The sequence below is a fragment of the Sturnira hondurensis genome, unplaced genomic scaffold (genome assembly GCF_014824575.4).
Source record: "Sturnira hondurensis isolate 20B ecotype Veracruz unplaced genomic scaffold, ASM1482457v3 Scaffold0015596, whole genome shotgun sequence".
NCBI lineage: Eukaryota > Metazoa > Chordata > Mammalia > Chiroptera > Phyllostomidae > Sturnira > Sturnira hondurensis.
In genome coordinates, this window is record NW_028088227.1 from 21,474,410 (window position 1) to 21,498,574 (window position 24,165).

Sequence of the window (24,165 nt, forward strand, 5' to 3'; positions counted from 1 at the left end):
CCAGTCAGAGCACATGCCTGGGCGGCAGGGCTGGTCACCAGTCTGGGGTGTGCGAGAGGCAACCAATTGGTGTAGGTATCTCCCACACACTGATGTTTCCCTTTCTTTCTTCCTCTCTCCCCCTCTCTCTAAAAGTAAAAGCTTTAAATTATTTTTTTAAATGGGCTATATGCATACAAACTGTTGCATTTGACTTTACAAAAGGTCCTTTACAAATAAATACTTAAGTCACAAAAACATGTTTATCAGTCAAATACTCTCCCAGACCAACACCGCACATGTACAAGATCAGAGCAATTTTCTGCGAGATACAAACTGAACCAGAAACTTTTCTCTTGGTACTGAAGGACACCTGCAAAGAACTGCATGTTTCAAGTAACATAACCCAGTTACATTACTGGCCAGGTTAATCGAAAGAAAACACCTAAGCCATTTTAGAAACAGCCTGGTTGCTAGGGGCGGTCCACTCTTTGTCATTCAGCCAGAAGGAGATGATCGATCGCCAGCCCAGGATGACCATACAGGAGATAATGCTGAGGCCCACCCAAAGGTCCAAGAGGTGTACTCACACCTCTTTTTCCAAATGAATCCCCACAGAAATTGCTTAATATATCATGCGCATGGTCCTATCTGGGTCCTGTTAATATGGACACTCTTAAAATGGAAATCTTTGGGTCCTAGCCTAAGTTCTTTGCTGCCGGTTAAAACGTATACTCTGTCTAAGTCATCCTAAAGATAATTATTTCTAACTTTTCAGAAAACATTTTCCCTTTTAATAGAAAAGAAATAAAAAAGCTTTACAAGATGGGACATAGAACCACTTAAATAACGGTTCCAGTTTACCTTTGTTTTCATCTTTACATTATCTAAGGCACCTGAAGGTTACTTCGCAGACATCTGAGAAGACACCCAAAAGACTGGAACCGTCCTATCACCAGCCATTCGCAGTCTATGCATTTCTGAGACACTGAAGATGAATACGGTTCCTGTACACTGAATGACTTCCCACTGACATTGTGAGACTAAAGATGCTTTCCCGGGGAAAACGGTGTTCGGCGACAATGAACAACATAACTGGCTAAAACAACAGAGTGTCCACACGTGGCCTCAAAATCAAGAGGATCGTTACAGAATGTTCTGAACCATACAGCTGTAGGTATTCCACCTCGTAACACTGCACATCTTTGAAACAATCACCTGCTACCAGAAAAATATTTAGGGTCACAATATATAAAGTACTGGAGGGAAAATGAACTTTTCTAAGAAAGTCAGCTAAACAATGGCTTAAGAGGAAATTAAAATAAACAGATATACCTAATCTAGGCCAATCTGCACAGATGAACTAGAAAACAGACAGCTGATATTGCTGCAACTTACGAATGCAAAGCCAGCTTCTCCGGCTGCCTTTCAAACTGGGTATTATTCCCTCCCCACCCCAAAGTTTCTCTTTACTATCATCAAGAGATCAAAATTCCTTACAGAGCAGGCTCCGCCACATTCCTCCCCACACAGTCCCTACGAAAAGGGAGCAAAGGGAGCGGGAACAAGGAGCTCTCTGTTTCTCTGGCTGAAAAGTCTCCCCTTGCAAGGAGAAGGCACGGATCCATAGCTTAGATGCCTCTGTGGATTTATGTAATTTTAAGGTTTGGAGCTGATGAAAACCATCTGGTTTCTGCATTTAAAGTGACTGCTCGTTGGTTTGAAGAGCTGGCCTCACAGAGTAGAGAATTTGGTACTTTTTATCAGTTCACGATTTCTTCAGGGTGGGATGCTTGTATAGCATTTTTAAAAAGCACAGTGATACTATTTCTATCGCAAGTGTGGTTTCCTGCCATAAATACAGTTTTCCCCTAACCTGGGCAGAATTCTATGATACCCCCCTCAAATACTTTTCAACTTCATGTTAAAATAGATTTTCCATTTTCAATGCAATTAACTGATTTGAGAGTGAACCTCTTTCAAAAGAGAGGCAAGCAACACTTTCTGTTTAAAATAAACACATTTTCATTCTCTAAAGGAAAAGAGTATCTGTTACCATTTTCCTTTTAACGCCCCGCCCCCATCGTGAGCCAATCAGAGCATCTGCCCCTTCTAGCTACGAGGCGAGGCGAACTCACATTAAAGTTAGAATCACAGAACTGGAAGAGTTGGCAACACCATCCCACCCGACCCTGAGAAGGAAAAGGGCTCCGGCCAGGATTTGTCCGACGCCACACAGTCATGAAGAAGCAGAGACAGGAATTGGACCTGCATGGGTCCAACTGACTCTCAACTGAACAAAAAAAATCTGCAGTTTTCCAATGTTTGCCTTGTGTGTGTGCGTGTATCTGTGGTGAGAACGCATGCAGCAGCTGGTCAGAACATACAAAGAAATGAAATATGGTTACCAAAACTGCACACAGCCTTAATTTACCTGTGTGCAGCGGGCCACCTTCCCCAGGTCCACTAGGATACACGGCCACTTCAGAGCTCAAATTTCAGCCTAAAAGTGATTTTCCACAAAAGTGAGTACAGAGGGAAACATTCCTTTCAGGGCACTAATCCACATACTTCACTCCTGGAAATTTGACACTGTTGACCTGGTTTCAAACCACAAGTTATCACTCCTTGATGAATACATGGCCTCTGCTGCTACTGAGAAAAGTTCATTCTTATATGGGGACCCACAAAAAGGAGGCTGCCTAAACTCCCTCCATCAAACTATTTGCTTAAAAAGTAGTTTTCAACACAATTAATGTTCATTTACTACATACATATGTATGTATGATATGTATATATCATACATGTGCTAGACCATGTGTAATTGGGTCTAATATGCTCTCACATTGGTAACAGCCAAATTCTTTCCAACATCATTGATGGAGAAATGGCTTCTCTCTTCTATTTTGTCTTTCTTCTAAGTTTCATCTCTTTCGTTAGAAGTTTTACTAGCATGCTTCATATGGCCACTGTATAAAAACAGACAGTAGCATCATTTTTACACTATTCTGGTTTCCTCAATATTACTATATCTCTTCAGCCTTCACCTGGTAAACACAGACTTACAAAAAGTGAAGGGCAAAACCAGCAGTGTCTGCTTAGACCTTACCCTTTGTTATCTCGTTTTTTAAAATATTTTTTACTTTATTTATTTATCTTTAGAGGGGAAGGAAAGGAGAGAGGGAGAGAAATATCAATGTATGGTTCCCTCTCATGGGTCCCCTGCTGAGAACGGGCCTGCAACCCAGGCATGTGCCCTGACTGGGAATGGAAGGTGATCCTGTGGTTCGCAGGCCCCAGCTCAATCCACTGAGCTATACCAGCCAGGGCTGTTATCTCGTTTGACTCTCAGAAGAACCAAGGGAAGCCGCCTTCGCTCCTACTTAGGTAATTAGAAAGGCCCAAAATCCTCCAAAGGCTGTGTCTCCCACCCAAGCCCAGGCTTTCTCTTTTCATATGAGGTCAGTTTGCATTCCAGCTAGTAGTTCTCAGGCTTTTATTTTTAAATCTCGAATATTACTGTCAAACAATTTTTCCTCCCTACTGTGGCAGTATATTGCAGCTCTTTGTTACTGGCTTCTATAAATATACTTCTAGAGTAAGTAGGAGGGGAAGCAAATCCACAGTTCAAATGTTTAACCTGCAGTTCTTAAATTTAAATAACTAGATGTTAACACCTAGTAACTTTGAGCTTCTCCTCTTTATGAAATCTCCCCTGAAGTGCAAATGCAGAACTTTTTTTCAAATTAGTTTTTTCCTTCAATCAGAAGCCAATTGAATGTGAAAAGTAGGGTCCAGAGCTGCCAATACTCCCACTGTTCATGTACTTTCGTCACCTGTTAGCTTACTTAATCTGTATTTTCTAATTTATCAACAGAAAGCATATGTTCACTTATGTATATTCCATAGGCATACACTGGATTGGCCAAAAATGTTCATTTTGGGGGGTAAAATAAAGGATACTTTTTTCATTTCCACCAATAACTTTATTGATTTGGATATTTTGAGTCTATCAGTTATCTTCCACATGCTATAACATTGATTGTTCTCAATAAATGTCTCAATTTGATCGCTATCAACTTCGACTGGTCTATCTGACCGTGGAGCATCTTCATCCAGTGAGAAATCTCCAGCATGAAACTTCGCAAACCACGTTTGACATGTTTGATCAGCCTCGGTACCTTCTCCGTACACTGCGCAAGCACAAACCTTTTTTTCTTCTCTGTTGTGTTTTTACCTTTCTTGAAATATTTAAAGCATAACATGCTGAAAATATTGCATATTATCTTCCAACTTCAATATTAAAGTGTCTACACAAAAATTCACCAATATTGATATTTTTTTAAAAAAATGCACACTGCTATGCAGCTGTCACAACACAATCTAACAAAATTATTTCAAACTAAGTTAAAGACAACTGTGCATTTATTTACTAGAGGATCTTACAGAAAAAAAAAGCAAAGTTTTTTGGCCAACCCAATATATACTTACTACAGAACTACAGGTGTAGTGTGTAATCGACACACACAGTTTACTAACAGTTCAATTACAGCACATCTCAAATGACAGTGCGTTTCCTAAAATCTCCTTCTAGAGTGATTGCATTCTAGTCGTGCTGCCTAAAAGCTGGAGGACTTGCAGACTGGGCTCCACCAAGATGCTGGTTTGAATGGTACTCATGGAAACAAAGGAACATTTTTTCCAGAGTAATTTCTACGCGTCGTAACAGCTCAGGCAGATTACTATGCGGCACATAATGCAGAACAAAAAATCCAAATTCTATTACTTCTCTCCATTTTAGACACAAGAGATATTCCTCTATATGTGTTGAGTTTCTATAGTTCTGTTGTTTTCCTAAGCAAGCTCAACCAAGATCAGCTGACCCACAGGCCTGCGAGATATAATAAATGGTCATTTTAAGCCACTGAATTTTGGAGTGGGTTGTGGCTTTGCAGCATTACTATGCTAAGAGAAACTAATACAGGCGTTTATTTGACAGGAATAACTAATATTAAGTAACAGTGTCAGAGCTGAAAATTAGTTCAGAAAGTAGAAACTTTTTCACATTGAATTTTTTTTTAAGTATTTTATTTATTTATCTTTAGAGGGGAAGGGAAGGAGAGAGGAAGGAAACATCAATGTATGGTTGCTTCTCGTGCATTCCCTGCAGGGAACTGGCCCCTGCCGGAAACTGGCCTGCAACCCAAGCATGTGCCCTGACTGGGAATCGAACCGCGATTGTCTGGTTCGCAGGCCTGTCACATTGAATTTTTTAAGTATACACAAGATCCTGTATTTTGCTTGAAATAATTTTTTTGAAGCAGTACAAGACAGAAAAGACACAACTGGGTAGTAGTTCCATAAGATTTCTCTTTATGTGTTTTTTAAAAGCATCTTTTCATTGTATTTTTTCCATTACTACTTATCCCCCTTATCCTGCCCACCCTTGCCATCACCACCTTATTGTCTGGTCCTTTTTCCTTTTCTCCACCCCCTAACCAATCCTTGCTCGATATCTGTGAGTCTGTCTCTACTTTCCATGTTAGTTCAGTTTATTCATTAGATTTCACATGGGAGTGAAATCGTATGGTATTTGTCTTTATCTGACTGGCTTGTTTCACTTTGCATAATGTTTTCCAGGTCCATCCATGCCGTCACAAAGGGTAAAATTTTCTTCCTTTTCACGGCTGAGTAGTATTCCATTGTGTAACTGTCCTGTTGTTTTATCCACTCATCTACTTGAGCTGCTTCCATTATCTTGGCAACCATAAAAAGTGCTGCAATAAACATAGGAGTGCTTAGGTTCTTTCAAATTCGTGTTTTGGGTTTCTTCAGGTATATCCCCCAAAGTGGGATTGGTGGGTCAAAAGGCAGATGCATTTTTATTTTTTTGAGGTGAGTCCATACTGCCTTTAACAGTGGCCACAGAGTCTGCATTCCCACCACGAGTGCACTAGGATTCCCCTCTCTCCACATCCTCACCAGCACTTGTTCTTCGTTGATTTATTGATAAGCCATTCTGACAAGTGTGAGGTGGTATCTCATTGTGGTTTTAATGTGTGTTTCTCTGATGACATTGACCATCTTTTCATACGTCTATTGGCCCTCTGTCCTCTTGGAGAAGTATCTATTCAGGTCCTTTGCCCATTTTTAATTAGATTGTTTTTTTGGTGTTGAGTTTTATAAGTTCTTTAGAAATTTTGGATATTAACCCCTTATCAGATGTATCAGTGAATATGTGCTCCCATTCCATGGGTTGTCTTTTTATTTTGTTGATAATTTCTTTTACTGTGCAAAAACTTTTTAGTTTGATGTAGTCCCATTTGTTTATTTCTTTTGTTTTACTCTCCTGAGGAGATGTATCAGATAAAATATTGCTAGGAGTAATGTCCAAGATTTTACTGCCTATCTTTTCTTCTAGAACTTTAATGGTTTAGGGTCTAACATTTAAGTCTTTAATGCATTCTGAATTTATTTTTGTGTGTGGTGTAGAAAGGTTCATTTTTTTCTGCACGAATCTGTCTAATTTCCCCAACACCATTTACTGAATAAACTACTGTTAGCCCATTGTATGGGCTTGCCTCCTTTGTCAAATATTAATTGACTATAAGGATGATGACAAAGCATCTGATAAAATCCAGCACCCATTTATAATAAAAACTCTAAGCAAAGTGGGAATAGAGCGAACATACCTAAACATAATAAAGGCCATATATGACAAACCGACTACCAGCATCCTACTCAATGAGGAAAAACTATGTGTTCCCTTTAAGATCAAGAACAAGACATGGATGTCTACTTCCACCTTTGTTATTTAACATAGCACTGGAAGTCCTAGCCATAGCAATCAGACAAGAAGAAATAAAAGGCATCCCAATTAGAAAGGAATAAGCAAAACTGTCTTTATTTGCAGAAGACATGATACTCTACATAGAGAACCCTAAAGAAAACTACTAGGAAACTACTAGAACTGATAAGTGAATTCAGGAAAGTAGCAGGATACAAAATTAACATCAGTTGCATTTTTATATGCCAATAGTGAACTATCAGAAATGAAAATTAAGAAGACAATCCCATTCACAATTGCTTAAAAAAGAATAAAATACCTAAAAATAAATCTAACCAAGGATGTAAAAGACCTGTACTGGAAAATTATAAAACACTGAAGAAAGAAACTAAACAATACACAAATAAGTGGAAGCACATCCATGTTCATGGATAGGTAGAACTAACATCACTAAAATGTCCACATTACTGAAAGCAATCTATAGAATTAACACAATTCTTATCAAGATTCCAATGACGTGTTCCACTGAACTAGAACAAATATTTCAAAAATTTATATGGAACCACAAAAAGCCCCATGTAGCGAGAGTGATCCTGAGAAAGAAGAACAAAGCTGGAAGAATGACACTACCTGTATCAAAATATACTATAAGGCCATAGTAATCAAAACAGCCTGGTGGTGGCACAAAAACAGACACATAGATCAATGGAACAGAATAAAGTCCAGAAATAGACCCAAAGAAGTTTTAAGGGAAAAAAAAAGCTTATGCAGCCTTAGGCTTTATAAAGAGGAGGGCCCTGGGTGATCATGGGAAATCTTGGTGTGTCAAGTTACATCTAGAATGACGTAGCATTCACATTTTTTAGATAAGCACTAAAAAGGCTACTTTGGAGGGAAAAATTTATCAGGACAAATTTTATCTTTGTATTCTTGGCTTATACAACAGGAATTTATTTCCTCTCTCTGGAGGTTAGAAGTTCAAGCTCCATGTGCAATAGGGTTTATTTCTAAGGGCTCCTTTTCTTGGCTAGTAAATCTCTACCTTTTCATCAGACTTTAAAGAAAATAGGGTAAAATGAAGAAGGCAACATCTGGAGGAAGAGCCTTAAATATGAACAACAGCGATGGAGAGAGCGGTAGTGCAGGAACCCCAGGAGATGCTGAGTCCCCCCAGGGAGCCACTGAAACAGACGGGTGCCCACCTATCAGGATTTCAGAAATGGCCCCTCCATTCGGTGGGAAGTTAGACGAGGTTAAAAGCTTTCAAATATGTTCAAGCAATAGGAACTTGGGCTCCAATAATATTTTGTGTGAAGCGCTCTCTCACCGCTGGGTCCTCTCCCCCATTAGCACCTGGATTTTAGTCCCACACAGTTTGTGAAACCCTCACCTCCCAAGCGTTCATTGGTTTCTGTCTTTTCTATTTTTAGCCTATGGGCCAAATGTCTATCCACAGTCAAAGATCTTTTGCTTCCTTCTGCATTCTTTCAGAGCTGTGCATTCCTGAACACTCTCCTTCCCTCCTTAGTGTAAGAAAATCACTGTACTGTTCAGTGTGCTCACCTGGGCTTCTAAGCACTTGAAGTCTAGTTAGCTCAGATGAGAAACTGAATTTTTCATTTGATTTAATTGTAATTAATATAAGTTTAAATTTAAAAACCTATTTCAATCCTATTATTGAAAAACTTTCAGCATGTTTGAAACAACTTGGGTAAGCAAATCTTTTTTGATCAAGTTTACGAACTTCTAAACATTATTATTTTCTGATAAAAATTTAGTGTCCCAATTGAGATGATAGTTGACTTAGTATGAAAGACATGTTGTAAAGTACCTTATTAAATTTTTTTATATGCTGACTGATTATCACAGTTAAATAAAAGGTACCACTAAAATTAATTTCAACTTTGTACTTTTATTTTTTTTCAATGTGGCTCCCAGAAAATGTTTAATTATATATGTGGCCAACCAGATTATGTTTCTAGTGAACACTGCTGCCCTAAATATGGCACACATGGGCTGATGTTCACATCGAAAAAACAGCCTGTTTGTCTTTTATTAATCTTCTCATAGACATGCTGCTACCTCTTCATCTTCTTCGGCTGATGTTGCTGCTGTTGGCTCTTTGTTAAAAGAGAAAACAGCATTAGCCTAATGTACAAAAATAATCTTACTCTTTTTATAAACTCTGGGAAGTCGGGAGGTTCAACTGGTTTGATTAGCACCGACCAGCACCTGTGTAGCCAGAAACAGGACAAACGGTTGGTATTTGATGTATCACAAGAGGCAGGGATCAGAGGAGGAAAAGGCCCGGCGGTGGCATGTGAACCGTGTGCTCTTCATTTTATCTCCTAAAGGGGAAAGTGAGACCATGCTCCAGACACGTGCACTGTCACTGTGAAGGGCAGGGCAATCAGGCGTTGCTGTCTCTAAATCTGACTGCTACTGCGGACTTCACTTTTCTTTCTTTTTTTATTCCTCTGCAAGTAAGAAACAACTTATTTAAATGCAAAGGGTTTTAAAAATTAAATATATGTTTTTAAAGGGACATGTTTGCAATCTGAAGTGTCTAATGCTATTATTGGATAGAACCTGCTCTTGGTCAGTTTACCTGTGGTTACATGAATACAAAAAACCTTATTCTACTGACACTTCTCCCGGCAAGGGACATGCAGCTTTCACCACCACCATTAACATCACAGTCCACCAAACAGTATGTGCCTGTTGAAATCCAAGGAACCAAGCGGCGAAGGTTCTTGCCACACACAGTCCGAGGCCCAGCGCACTCCAGGAGGTGGATTAGATGCACGTGCAGAGAAGAGGGTGGAGTGAGAAACAGGGAATCAAGGAGTTCTGAATGTTGGGTCAAGCACCTCGGCCATCTAGTGCCACATATTGAGAGGAAACTCGATTTCAGCCATGAGGGACCAAACAAGTCCCAAAATTAAACCGTCAGTATCACTTTGATGTATTGCATAGAAACAGTCCCATGAGCAGAATAGTTATGAGCTAAAGATAGAATTTATTTATTGCGTTGGAACTTACCATCCCCACATAATTTGCAAGCGGAGTTGTTATGACTACTCTTCTTACTATTAAGACTGTGGATGTTGCCATGACATTTGTGATACCTCCCATCACCTGAAAGATGCACTTATCTTCATTGCAATGTCATAGTCATCACTACCCAATGACATCGCTCTAAGATGGACTTGCACTGTATCTGGAGCACGTCCAATGGATTTTCTAGCACATAAAGCTTCCGCTAACATGCACAAGGCACCAATAAGTGAAAATTGAAACGTTTTCAGTTCTCTTTTCCCCTCTTCATTTCTTCTCACCCAGTCCTAGTGCACACAATAGACAACACAGAGCACCCAGGCATCAGTGGATGGAGAAGAGAGCAAGAATCTGCAAACAAGCTGAGGGTGGGGGTGGGGGAAACGGAAAACAAGCTTCCAGGACAGGGAGCAGGTTTATAAATGGAGCCACCTTATCATTCAGTGAGGTCATGTGCAGTAGGGTCATGCTCATACTTGTACATCTTAGAGTTGCCCATACTCCTTAGACAAGGGGAAAAAGAGCATAGTTCTCTACCCTTTGTCAGCTCAGAAATGCACCTATTTCCCTTTACAGTCTCTAACCAGCTTCATGCTATTGTGAAACCTAGTAGGTGGAGGGACAATGAGGGCCAGAGTAGGGAGAGACAGGCGGTGAATGTTATCCCTAGTCTCGGGCTGCAGTGAGGTAGCCAGTATAGACATATCTGGGCCTGAGACACCCCAGAATGTCCATATCACACTAAATGATTTCTAGTGCTAAATGGCATGCATCCTAATAACCCTCATTTTTCCAATCAGTTAAGATACAGCACCATCTTTCAGTGTACATGAGAATCTCAGAGCAGCTGTCAAGAGGATGAGGGGCAGGTACATCAACTTCAGCCTTACTAAATCCTCCCAGAAGTCTTTCCCATCTGATTTCCTGCGATCCCGAGATGGACCAGTGAAAAGACTGGGAGAGTCAGCCGGCACGCCACCGTCATGCCAGATTTAAGGCACTTACACGTGTCAGCGTGGGCCCCTGAGCTCCTGTTTGTACAGCAATAGCAACCTGTCCTGGTCCTTGGATTTTCAGGTAGTAGTACAGGAAGATCATAAGCAGAAGAATAATAATTAGCAAAATTTATGGTAAAAGTTCCTGAAAAATCTTTAAAGCAAGTCACCTGAGAAGAGACCCCAGGTGAGTGGGAAGAGAACAAAGAGGGAAGAAAAGAATTTACTCCATGCAGAGGGAAGGTGGGAGGGGATAATGGGGGGGAGGGGAGAAGGGTTTTCAGGAACAACTATAAAGGACACATTGACAAAAGCAAGGTGGGGGTGGAAGCAAGGGAGGGAGGTGGGGATGCTGGGGTGGGAGGGGAGTGGTGGGGGGTCAATGCACACAACTGTACTTGAATGACAATAAAATAGTAAGAATAATAATAAAAGAATTTACTCCATGAAAGGTAATTGAGACAGAGAATTCAATATTTACAATTTACTTCTTGTTCCTACTTCTTCATACACAGACACATATGCACACACATCCACATCCATGTACTGACAGTAACAGTCCCCTGCGGTCTGCTGGAGCAAGAAAGGTTATAAACGAGCACGTTACATGGCGTAAGAGTCCAAATAGCCACATGTGAAGAGGATCAAAGAACTCGTGGCCTTAGAACTTTTCTATTTTCAGAATATTTATAAAACTATTTCAGGAAGGAAACATGAAGTATTTATTTTTGATAAGCAGAAAGGATATTTACATTATACCCTTTGGTTATTTCCTCTTCAAGTTGTATAATATTTACTTATCTTCTTTTCCCATCTGCTTGTAACTCTCATGCTATTGTATTTTTATTACTAGGGCTTTTGGTTTATGAGAAAACCACTTTATAAACATAATAGAAATTCACAGAGAATATTAAGTTGATGAGAAAAAAATCTACGGTAACTTTCAAAGAGCATCCCTGTTCATTGTTAAAATTGTATTCTGTTACCTTATCTCTTTCGTGTAAGCCCAGATTATTTTTCAGGGTTGTAACATTGAAGAATACTCAAGGTTCAAGTTTCAGGCTCTTTGCTTGATAAGCGTGGGCAGATTATCCTTCTTTAATTAGGCACCAAGGCATTTCTCAAAGGAGCTTGCCCCTCTGCAGCCCTAAAACACACTAAGGATTTTTCAAATGGCCTTTCCCGTGGAATAAAGACTGTTGGGAACTACAACACATAGGAGAAAATAATTCCGAAGGTAAGAAAATAGTGAAGACAATATTTCTACTTTCTGGGCTACATAAACAATGTTACAGAAATAACAGATGACCAGGAGTGAAAATAAACCATATTAGAGTTTTCTCTTTCACTCAATTCAAATGTCAGTTTTGGCGATACAACACCTGAGTCAGTTCCTTTTTTTTAAGCTGTGACTCCAGACAGGATCCAAAGAGGAGTTTTACCATCTCGTCTCTGGGTTTTATGGAGACTTACTTTACTGTTCTGTGTTAGCCTCCTAAGGCACCATGTCGACCTTAAAAGGGCACAGGAAAGGGCGTGAGTCAGTTTCTTTAGCTCTAAGTGAGGACAGAAGTCGAGGAGCCCAGACGTGACCCACGTGACAGGGATGTGAAAGAGGCATTGGTAACGGTGTGCGGGATGCTGTCACCACGAGGATGGAGTTGATGGCACCACCTGTAAGTTCTCATCTATGTCTCAGCTGTTAGAGTAGAGGAAAAGAGCACCTAAACACTGCAAGGGAGCGAAACAAGGATTCTTAGTCCTCTAAAAATGTCTTTAGTGTAAATGCAAACAAGGTGAGAGTTACTGCTCACTGTCCACCTGAGATCCTTCTGGCCCTTTACTACTGTGTCTCTCTCTTTCCCCCACATTCAAGCACTCAGTAAATATTTATGGAAAGCATTAAGGAATGCTTGGTATGAAAAAGAACAACAGTAAAGCAGAATGCAGAAAATGTAATTATTGACAAAGGCGTGGAGTAGTACAAAAAATTTCTAACTTACATTCCTGTGAGATTTTTTTATGGTGGCACCAGGAGAATAAATTCCTAACATAGAAAAAAGCAAATGCAGCACGCACACCCGCGTCTTTCCCAATTCCCAAACACTAGTTATACAGCTCAACTGGTTCAAGAACTTCAGGATCCTCTTAAAAAACAGGGTACAAAAAACCAAGGTAGCTTATAATCTCTGTGGCTCAATAAGCTTCAATGTTCATTTCCTGACTCTCTGATAACACATTCCTGAGAGGCGGCATCACTTGTAATTCAGGCAGCATTAAAAAAAATCAGATTATCTCACTAGACTCCGAGAATGGCACAGAGAGCAGTGGACAGAGCCAGACTTCTTGAATAGAGCATCCAATCAACTATTCAAAAAATGCCTGCAGCTAAAAGCCCTCGCAGCACGAAACTGATTCTCAGAGATTTCAGTGTAACCTAACCCCTCAAGCGAAGGCGAGTGCAAAAAAATACACCTGAAAATACTAGGTCGAAGAGACAGAAACTAATTGTTGGACAGCTCTGCTGATGGTTATCACGCACTTGTCCTTCCCACTTCAAACAGACACGGTTTCAGAGTTGCTTGATTCCCGGGTTAAGTTTCAGGAAACTTCTGGCTTGATGCCTTACAGTGAGATAACCATTTCTCGGGCACTGAACACATCTGGGCCTGGAGATGGCAGGTGTGACCTGAACATCCCTGACTTCGGTGGACAGACAATGGTGGGGACAAAAACAAGGAGGCCCCACTTACAAGGTGTTGAAGTGACAAAGCTGTGACTGGTTTGATGTAGAGGAGGAGGAAGATGAGCGTTTGCATAGTGTAGGCAGACCAAAGACAACACAAAATACATACAGGGTGAGCTTGGGAAGGAGGAGGGAAAGGCAGGGTTAGGTGTGAATGACCTCGAATTTGTAAGAACTGTCCACAGCCATGGGAGCAACTGCTGCGTTTCAAAGAGCAAGAACAGAGAACAGAGATCAGCGAGCAGCGAGCAGCGTCCCATCTGTGTGCGAGGAGGATGCTCCGGTGCATGACGTCCTTCCTGGACCCTTTCCTAGCCACAAAAATATTAAAAGCTATATTTTAGGGCTGTGTTGATATAAAGATGGCCGTAATTCAAGCTGGCTTCATTAGCATATATTCATTACTATAGTCATTTTTTCTGCTTTTAAACTAAATTAAAATTGAAACATTTTTTGGGGTCTCTAAAGATACTATGGACCCAAGGCACTGGGCCTACCATGAATAATGATGTCAGCCCTGGCGGGGCAGGAAAAAGGACAAATGCTCAGCTGGGGCTGAATCATAAACTTAAGCACCAGAAGCAGAACAATGGCAGAGAGGGCGGAAATGGAGGAGATTGTGGGGCGTGTAAATTTCAGGATGAGAACTCCGTGGGGGGAGTGGTGGTGGAGGAGAATGAGTTCGTAGTACCTTTCCAGCTAACAGCAACAGGATTCCGTATACATACATCGTGGTAGAGGTTCAAGTTTGTCCCAAAGAGATGGAAGAAGAAAGGAAAATAACCATACTAGCCACTGCTTTCTTAATTTATTAGCAAACAGATTATCCTTCTTTAATAAGGCACCAAGCCTTATTGCTGTGTGCCCCATGCCACACCAGGGGTTCTTGTAGTCATACGATACATCAATCCATACACATTTCATTGCCTTGAGTGACGGAACATTATTTTAATTTAAAAATGAGCAGCTGTCCAATGGAGCTGCGCAGGGCCGCTGTTCCGTCTTGGCACACTGTGCCGATGTAACCTGGAGAAAAATGCACTGCAATCTCGAACCACTAGTCCATTCCTGTACCACGGGGATGTCTTTCTGGCACGTCTACAGAGGAATAAGCCCTGAAACAGAGAAAGAGCATGCAATGCAATCTATATCCTGCTCTTGCTGAAGAGAGGGGTTACACTCTGTTGGGAAAACTTACGTTCTACTACGAAATCAAACATGGAATGTTTACATAAGCACATTTTTAAACGAATCGGTTCAAACAAACCAGAAGTACACAGCTGTGATCACATACGCACACAGACACACACAAGCCAGCAAGTGAATTCAGGCATCTCACTTTAATCCGATTGCTCATGGTATATAACTCTGAGTAATAGGACTGTGAAGTAATTAGAATGGAGGTACCTATTCAGATTTGCTAAAAGACGTTTTACAGGCGTGGCTTTGTTTCCAAAGAGGGAGTGGTGTGTACATACAGCTAACACTGAACTGTTCTGGCCTAATGAACGGAAACCCTCAAATACCCACACACACATGCTTTCTTTCATGCGCACGGCCGGTCTTCTACGAAGAGGGGCTTTATTCAACGGGCGGCAGTCTGTCCTGTGTTGTTAGCTACACACCGGGAAAAACTTGTTAACCCACAGGGATCGGAAACCACCTGGCTTTTTTGAGGTCTGTGAACTGTTTCCAGGTGGAGACTCGAGGTTCTCGGGAAAGGTAATTGTCACGACTTGGGTGGTGCTTTTGGTAGGAGGAAGTGAGGGATGCTACTAAACATCCTACAACGCACAGGGCAGCCTTCCTCAGGCTCCCCCCGCCCACAATTAAGAACTATCGGGCCCAAAATATCAATAGTGCCTGGGTCAAAAGCCCTAATCTACGCTTTTGCCTAGGGTAAAAAAGTCATGCCGTACCCATCTCTATACTTCTAAGGTAATACTCAGAACAATATTGGTATTCAAATATGTGTTGAATTGAATAGATTTCCTCCCAGAATGCACTGTAAATGAATCCAACTGAAATAATGTAAAAATTATAAGTCAATTCTATAAAATATAGCTTGCTTTGCACAGATGCAAGTATGTGTATATACACGTGCTAGTTTTTAAAGGTACCTGGGATATCAAAAGTAATTAGCAGGATACCCCCCAAATTGACCCATAATTATTTTGTATACTGTAATAAAAATTAACTTTACTGTATTGACTCTGTGGATTGATCTGTAACAGTAACCTACCAATGAAGAAGTCTTGGTGGTTCATTTATCCAACCTACACACAGACACACAAAAGAGGTGGTAATTGCTTCTGAGCAAAACTCACAAGAGAGCAGGATCGAGACCTTGTAACTACAGTTCCAAGACCTCCCCAGGTCAGGCCTCTCTAACTGTAACCAATCATTCCATAATAAATGACTTAGAGGGCCAAACCACTGGAACGCCACCGTATAATTTATTAACTCTACTGGAATAACAAGTATATACTAACAAGTTACACAAAACAGTATGAAAAGGCAGGACTGAAAAAAAAGCTTTCCAGAAACTTCTTCATGTCCTGTACCTGCAACGATGAACCTGGTCTTATCCATCACTTAGCTGCACTATAGCTCTGGAGACCTCAAGGGACTTACAGATGGTTCAGCGTGCCTGCAGGAGGCAATGGTTGAGGGGAAACCACCCCTGAAAGTACCAATACGAACCTCTGAATCCAAAGGCAAAGGTCAAATTCTTTATCTAACACTTACTGAGTGTCAGGGAAAACCCTCTTAACTTCAGAGATGTTTTTCAGTCTCTGAAACATATACATTAACATTCTACCCCACAACAGGTTATTGTGAGGATTAAAATTCAATAATGCGTATAGGATGGATAGAAAGTAGTTTTTTTTAAAGAACTAGCCATATTGACTCAGCTAATACCTGTCGGGAAGAAGAGGAGAGCTCCGACATGAGAGACTGCCTGAGACAGGTAGAGACGGAACTAACGAACACACAGCACTTGAAGTCTCGGGAGCGTCATCTTCACAAAGATGTCTGCTGCTTATCCAGGGATCCTGAGAGAGGATGTTCCGCTCTAAATAAAATACTGACTGTATAAGTAGCTATGACACACTGGTTTAAAGAATGTCTTATGCTACTTGAAATAGACGATCTTTCCTCATTTAACTGTAAGATATCTGCCAAGTTGTCTCTAGGAGAGACAGACAGTGCAGGCCGGGATGTCCTGACTCCCAGCCCCAACCTGCAAGCTCCCTGGGGCGGAGCTGACTCACGAAGTTTCAGGCTATTTTTAAACCATCTAAATATTTTAACTCATGATGCAGGTTTCATGGCAATTTGGGCTTTTCTCAAAATGTCTATTATAAGGTTCATGATGTCCATTCTGACAGTTTAAATGCACAGATGGGTTAAGGAGATGTAGCAAATTTCAAGATGTTAAGAATTTTTCGGTTTGTCTGGTTAGCCACAGCAATAAATTCATTTTTTATAATGAGCTTTGCCTATAGAAGATGTTTCTGATGCATGCTCATACCAATGAATTGTTAAATATATGGTTAAATAATGTATACTCGAAGTGGTGCAGAGGAGTTTAACACATGCTTTTCAAAGTGTTAATATACGTTTCACTAAATCTCTAAATTAGTATTCTCAAAAACAGTTTCCAAAAGATGGTAAGAGTTATTTCTTGGTGATGGGGGAAAATCTGTAGTCAAACACATATGGGAAACAGATCCTTTATGATGGATACTGGGCGAAGGCTTTGAAAAATATCCGTAATAATGATGCCAGTTTAACTGTTTTCACACCTACGCTTACACTTGTAGCTCATTTCATCTAGTTGGAAAAGAATTTTGAAAAAACGTTTTAAGAGACGCGAAATGAATGATGGAACAAAATTTAACCTGGTCATTTTGAGTACCACAAAATAAATAAACCAAAAATAAGCCTGAAAGGAGACAACACCAGTGGCTGCTACCAGGTGCCCGGGGAACTGATCACAGCAAAGCATCGGACTGGGCTCCAGGCAAAATATGATATGACATACAACACACAGAGCAGGAAAAAAAATGGTGAGAATGGAGATGTGCTCCCCAATGCCCCGGATTTCAAAAGCAAATTATGAGCATTCAGAAACATGCCATAAAGTAAAACTCAGGAACTTTACAAGGTCTGAATGCAATGCAAAACTCCAAGTCTTCTGCCTTTTAAATTATGCAGGTAAAGGAAATCAAAGTGATTTGTTAAAAAAAAAACTACTTAGATTTTTCATTGGAGAAAAAAACGTGAGAAGGCTGATGACAGGTGTATGTACTTAAATCACATCCCTGGACTCCAAAATCACATTTGTAAAATTCAGCGAAGCAGTGCTAGGTAAAAACAACAGGTTAATAAGAACTGAGAAAAGAAAAGGCAGAAGACCTGGACGTTGTAACTCTGAACTGAAGCTCATACCCAAGGGGAGAGGAAAAGTAGCCCTTTTGTTTGCACAGCACAGAGCATGAGTTATTAACACTGATTTTACAATAGATAATGCACATCACTTCTGATTTTCCCATTTTCACACAAGTGAGAGAGAGGTCCCTGGGCCTCCTAAACTGCAGTCACCTTTATACAAAGGGAAGGCCCTCCGAGGACTTTCAGAGACAGTTCCACCTGTTTTGCGACGCTGGGAGCCCATCTGTGGTGGTAAGGCCAGGACAGGTGGTAAGTGGAAAGCACCCGGGAAGTAAAGGATAACATAATACCCAGAACCTCGCTACTTCTTAAATACCGTTCTTCTCAAATGACATATTAAAAGGTGATGTTAATTTTCTCTCCAAAGAGGCTAGAAACCCTCTTTGACATCCCGCAAAAGCCAGAGTAGTTACACTTCCAATTAGAAATAAGAGACTGTAATTCTAGGAAGGCTACATTCACTGACAAAATTAGACAGAGCCCACCACTCTGGAATGTTTAAAACAAGAGAATCGGTACTGTTGTTTTAGAAAAACAAGTGCGACAGTTAGGACCTCATAGTTATTTACTGGTCAGATGCAGCCAAAAGTTTTGGAACGTCTATGAAAGAAAACTTCCTTGTTTTAAGTTTCTGTTTGAAGATCAACAAGTTACTTAGTGTTTTTCTGCTGGTAGCATCCCACTAAATGCCCAAGGGATGAGGAAACTCTGCAGGAAAAAGCCAGGCCCTTTTCACGAGGTGATGTGCTTATTACAAAAACAGTGGCTTATAACCAAAAAACACACCCACTAACAACTGCCTCTGAATCACAGAGCAGGCTCTTAGAATCAAGTCCCTCCCCCTATTTTACGTAACTCCAAAAATCCTCAGGATTTGTTTTAGATACCCAGGGTATTCCACGGAACATTCTTTAGCATTAACATACTTAGAAATGACTCAATTGTTTGGCTAAGATTAGGCTACAGGCAGGTCCCCGTTTCTAAACGTGTCACGTCTGGGCAGCACAAATATGTCAGCTTTAACACAAGGGTTTCACTTCTTAGCAATTCCTGTTTTTAGCGGTAGGTCTTGCTTCCTTCCTCCCTCACCATCACAGAAAAGAGCAAAGTAGGAAAATGTTCTCCTTACAACAGTCAAAACCATCTTTAGACTAAGGGAGTTCATGACTAAGAATAAATGCTATTATTTTCCTTTGAGTATACCTACTCCTGGGTAGTATAAATTTGTATCAATAAAATAGTGAAAAGGCCCATAAAATAAAACACTTCATTATTCACCCAAGGAGCACCCAGGTTTTCCAACAAAACGTAACCATTTTATAGTTTACAGTTAGTTGTTCTATAAATTTGTCTTCCCTTAAAAACAATTGAGTATAGAGCGATGTCACTAGCCAGTCACTCAAATATGTGTTGGCTCCTTTTACGAAGCCTAAACAAAGATCATTGAACTCTTACCGAGATGGTAACGGTAATGGAAGCATGCTTAAATAGAAAGGGAAATAAGAAAATGTCTAATGCACTAAGTAAAATTTAAGCATAGAAGTCAAACAGTTTATAGCAAAAAAGACCTACTCAGTAATAACTGAGAAAAATACCCAATCATAAGAAGTTCCCCTAATTATAAAGCCTAATTTATTGACAATTGACTTGAACTAATAATACCTAATTCAAGTCATCGGAGAGACCCAACTAATTGTTCTCAGCAGTGAGAAATATTAGTACAACGTGACACCCAGTGCATACATTATACAGAGCGGGGTCTCTACTTCACAAGGGATGGTGATATGGTTAGGGTTTTCTACCCAGGTCTTATTTTCTAAAACAACAAAAAACAATGAAAGAAAAAAACCCTCACCACATTCAATAGCTATAAATAAATAAGATGTCCATCTATTTAGATAACCACTCATCTATCTCGCCACAAGATAGAAAATTAATCTCGTAAAAAAGGACAGTTATAAAGGGAAAGCTAGACATAAACAAACAAACTCAAGGCAAAACTGCTTTGCCATGGTAAGAAGTTATGACTCTTACCGGGTATTTGAGGTTCCTCCGAAATTACTCAGTTTAAGGGAAAAAATAAATAAATTGGTATTATGTATGCCAAAAGCCAGAACTCTGATTCCAGCTCACCCTTACAATTAAATCTATACCATGTTCCCATGAGATAATTCAGCAAACTGAAACTCACTCACAATACCTGCAAAAAGAACAAGGACCCTGTGCACTGAATTACTTTTAGTATGAAATACGAAAGCGCTCCCCTTAAGAAATTTAGTTCTCCCTGACATTAACAACAGTCTCTCCTACTCCTGAATGTCCACACAACTTTACATGTCCGTTATGGAGTCTATGAGACCTGCCTTTATTTCCGTAATCCTGAATCCTCTGACATAGCGCTTCCCCAGGGAACATTCAAATATTTGGTTACTGCAATTTAGTTTTTAAAAACAGTAAATTATGTTACAGAATACAGCATTTTGAGTTTTCAGGCCATTTATAAGGAAAATGATTTGTGTCCCTTTGCAACAGAACCCTCCTTGAGTATCTGTGTTAAATTCTAAGTGCAAAGATCCCAAAAGGCAAAGTCGATTGGCCTTATTTGACACGAGAAAGTGAATAAATGAATAATTGAACTATCTTTCTAGTTCAAGTATTCTATACAAAAAGTTCACAGCATATACTTCATTGTTGAAACTCAATGTCAAAGAGACGATAACACATCTGATAGTTCTGAGTAATCGGAAGGGACCTGTTAATACTGCATTTGCGATTTTTAGCATCTTGGTTTTAGGAGTAGCCTCGTGTTTGTGTGATGCTGGATCCAGATTAATTTTGAATGCCTTAAATATTCATTATAATTACTAGGGAGATGAATCACTAGACTATGGATTATGTGTACCCTCTCGTTCCACATCTTTCTGGCTATTAACTGATTAACAATTAGAATAAAGGAAAATGCTCTCCTGTCAGTATCACACCAGCAGGAACCAATATATAAATTTTTTTAAAGATTTTATGTATTTATTTAGAGAGAGGGGAGAGAAACATCAATGTGTGGTTGCCTCTCACATGGCCTGCAACCCAGGGATGTGCCCTGACTGGGAACTGAACCAGTGACTCTTTAGTTCACAGCCAAGGTCAATCCACTAAGCTACACCGGCCAGGGCAAAATTTTCCCACCACTAAAATACAGATCTGTTATGGCTGACAAGATGATAGGTAAATCTCTCTTCTGAGCTCTGACCTAGAATAGAACTTAGCTTGGTTAATGACCCTGATTTCAGACATCTCTAAAATGACATTCAGCCTTTGATAGACTTCACCAATATTGGAATTCATTAAGAAAATCAGTGTTAGGAGGGGAAATGCGTGCTGGTATATGATTATTTACATATTTGCTTCGGTTTCTAACCCATGTTTTATTTCCTCTAAGAAGTATCATCCTAACGTAAACTGCTAAACAAAATTACTGATAATAATAAATAAGAAGCCACCAATCTTATTAATATCTGCAAATAAGACAACCCTGACTGCAAATCAATTAAAAGATGGCTTAAGAGACCACATAATTAATTTAATAAGTAATCAAGCAATGTGGAGAATAAGATTAAGGCCATTTTCTGAAGCAGGATTTAAAAATATTAATCCACTCTTGAAATTCTTCCTATGGGACTTCCCTGCCCTTGTTAGTTAATACAAAGTGTGAATGCTTTTCTTTTTCAAAACAATTTGCTTTTCACAGCAATTTTCTACCAGATTCTATGAGAAAACACAGAGTGTGATTTCTAAGTGTGATTCTGCGAGAAAACACAGAGCCATTCATTTGCTCCCTTCAGTTCCCAACGCCTTTCCCCAGAACAGTGATAATAATAATTTTCCATAATTGCTTTGTAAAATTCTCTTATGAATAAGTCAAAATTCTGGAAGAGACTCTAAGTTTTCAACGAGATTTGCAAAGACCTCCTCCCAAAGTCTGCTGAGCGTTTCCTTCGAGTAAAAATGCTTGGTATTTCTTATAACCCAAATGTTTCCAAGTATCTAAGGCATCCACAAGAATAAAAATAAAATGTTTACCACTCCCCTTTCAATGCGATCCTAGCAAAATCATTCACTATTTTTAACATTTCGTCCTATCTCTCTGTATGTACATAATAGTGCCCATCTCCTGATGCCGTGAGACAGCCCTGCACTCACACTATTGCTAGCGAATAGGCAGCACAAGGTATTATCCCTTATTATAATTATGCTGTGTGCATAATCGGATAGTAGTCAAAGATAAAGCAGGATCAGAATTACCTTCTTAAATTCTCAGTTTATCAAGAAGGTAAAGCTGGCGAGTGACTGACCTCCCCACTTGACCCTGACGTCCTCCCTAGGAATTCAAGACCTCCCGTCTATCAGAAAAGGAACAGGGATTAACAACAGCCACACGATTCCTATAACTGAGACATTCAAGTACATATCAAACATGAATAATTTAACTTGATACTTCCTCCCAGCTAGTAATCATAGAACCATGAAATCCAGCGGTTTTCTCTTTCATTCAATGCTAATTCAATCCCATTACTTCCTACAGACGTCTTTCATTTTAACCACCCCAAATTTTCCTTCTCCATTTTCTCAGTCACAGCATCAGGAAAAAGGCAAACTTCCTAGAGAAGCCAACATCCTCAGCTGTTCCCTCACACTCATCTTTAAGTAAGTAAATATTTCCACTTGCCAAGCGGCCAGTCCTCCCGGAAGAGACTGGCCAGAGGCACAGACCCCTGCCTGCCTTTCTCTCCTCTCCCTTGGGAAGACGTCCAGCCTCCCCGCGTCACGGCACCAGGAACGCTGTCCACTGCTCAGGAGGAAGCAACGGAGAAGAGAGAGGCAGAAATACGTGGATTTGTCTTCGAGACACAGTGCTGCCACAGGCACGTGAGATCCTCTCATTCTGCACCCCAGTGCCTCTGAATCACACACACACACACACACACGCTCGTGCAACCCATACAATCATCAGGAGATCCCAATAGGTCTTTTAGAAATTAAAAAAAGCCTTCACAAAATAAACAGATGGTTTGATGATTTTACCCGATCTCCTAGAGAATGTTATTTTTTAATGTGCACAAGTTTGTTGAGTTTCTCAGGACAGTTACTGCAATGGTTTGCCCCCTAAGAACTGAAATTTAAATTGTAGAAAGTCTAACTTCTATAATTCATCTGCAGCACCGATGCCAATTTGTTTCATAAATAATTTCAAAATGTGGGTTCTTAAAGAGCAGTCCGCCTACTTTATTTTGGGGGGAAGGTTATTGTAAAAACTTGTGCTGATTACTTACTTCCTATATCTAAGCCTTGAGCAACTTATAAGGCAGACAATGAACCTAGAACACAAGCTGGTTATTTCCTGAAAAAACAAACAAACAAACAATAAAGCTGATCTCTAACGTAAGATCAAGCCTTGGCTCTCACTCCGAGGCAAACCTGCCTTCCCTCGGTACATCCATATAGATCACTTAGACCGCTGATTTTCAAACTGCACTCTCGGGAATCCAGGGGTCCTTCAAAGTGCCTCAGCATTTGAGGGCAAGTTGAATAAGGAAACAGGTTTTTTAAGGTTTCAATGAAAGCAGATAAGTTTTTTAAACATCTATTTATAGATTGAGGTCCTATCCCTGCCATATATTTGTTTGAAAAAATGGGTTATGCTGCCCTTGTTTTAAAGCCAAGTGAAAACCTGTGCCTTATACTTTGACTCAAAATGTTAGAAGTAGAATTCACACAACAAGTGTTTTTGAAGTTCCGGTCAAACAATTTTCACTGCCACAAACACAGCCAGTGCAGGGACCGGCTGCAGAGACGAGGGCCAGCTCAGCGTCACTGGAACACATTCCCAGCAGGGTGAGAGAAGAAATGGAAACACCAAGACCTGACAGGTTTTAGGAGCTGCAACTTCTCATTTGGAAACTCTAGGCGGAATTAAATCTGTATCTCCCTAAATTCAAATAATGTAAGTCAGAGTTTTAAAAATATTACTTAGCAACAATATAAAAATATTCTGGTCACCCATCCCAGGGATAAATAAAATAGAATCCCCAGGGTGTCCTATTTCTGTTCCTTCTTTTAGTGGGTATGAGTCATGGCTGTCCCTGGGA

At 40.2% G+C, this 24,165-nt stretch overlaps 1 protein-coding gene and 1 non-coding gene across 7 annotated transcripts in view; both read right to left on the reverse strand.

The window, feature by feature from the left end:
- Positions 1–24,165, reverse strand: part of APP (amyloid beta precursor protein) — a 237,348-nt gene that overhangs the window by 186,144 nt on the left and 27,039 nt on the right. The window lies entirely within an intron of this gene.
- On the reverse strand, positions 12,223–12,344 carry LOC119000383 (small nucleolar RNA SNORA26). The gene has a single exon (XR_005069313.1). It is a non-coding gene; the product is annotated as a small nucleolar RNA SNORA26 (small nucleolar RNA).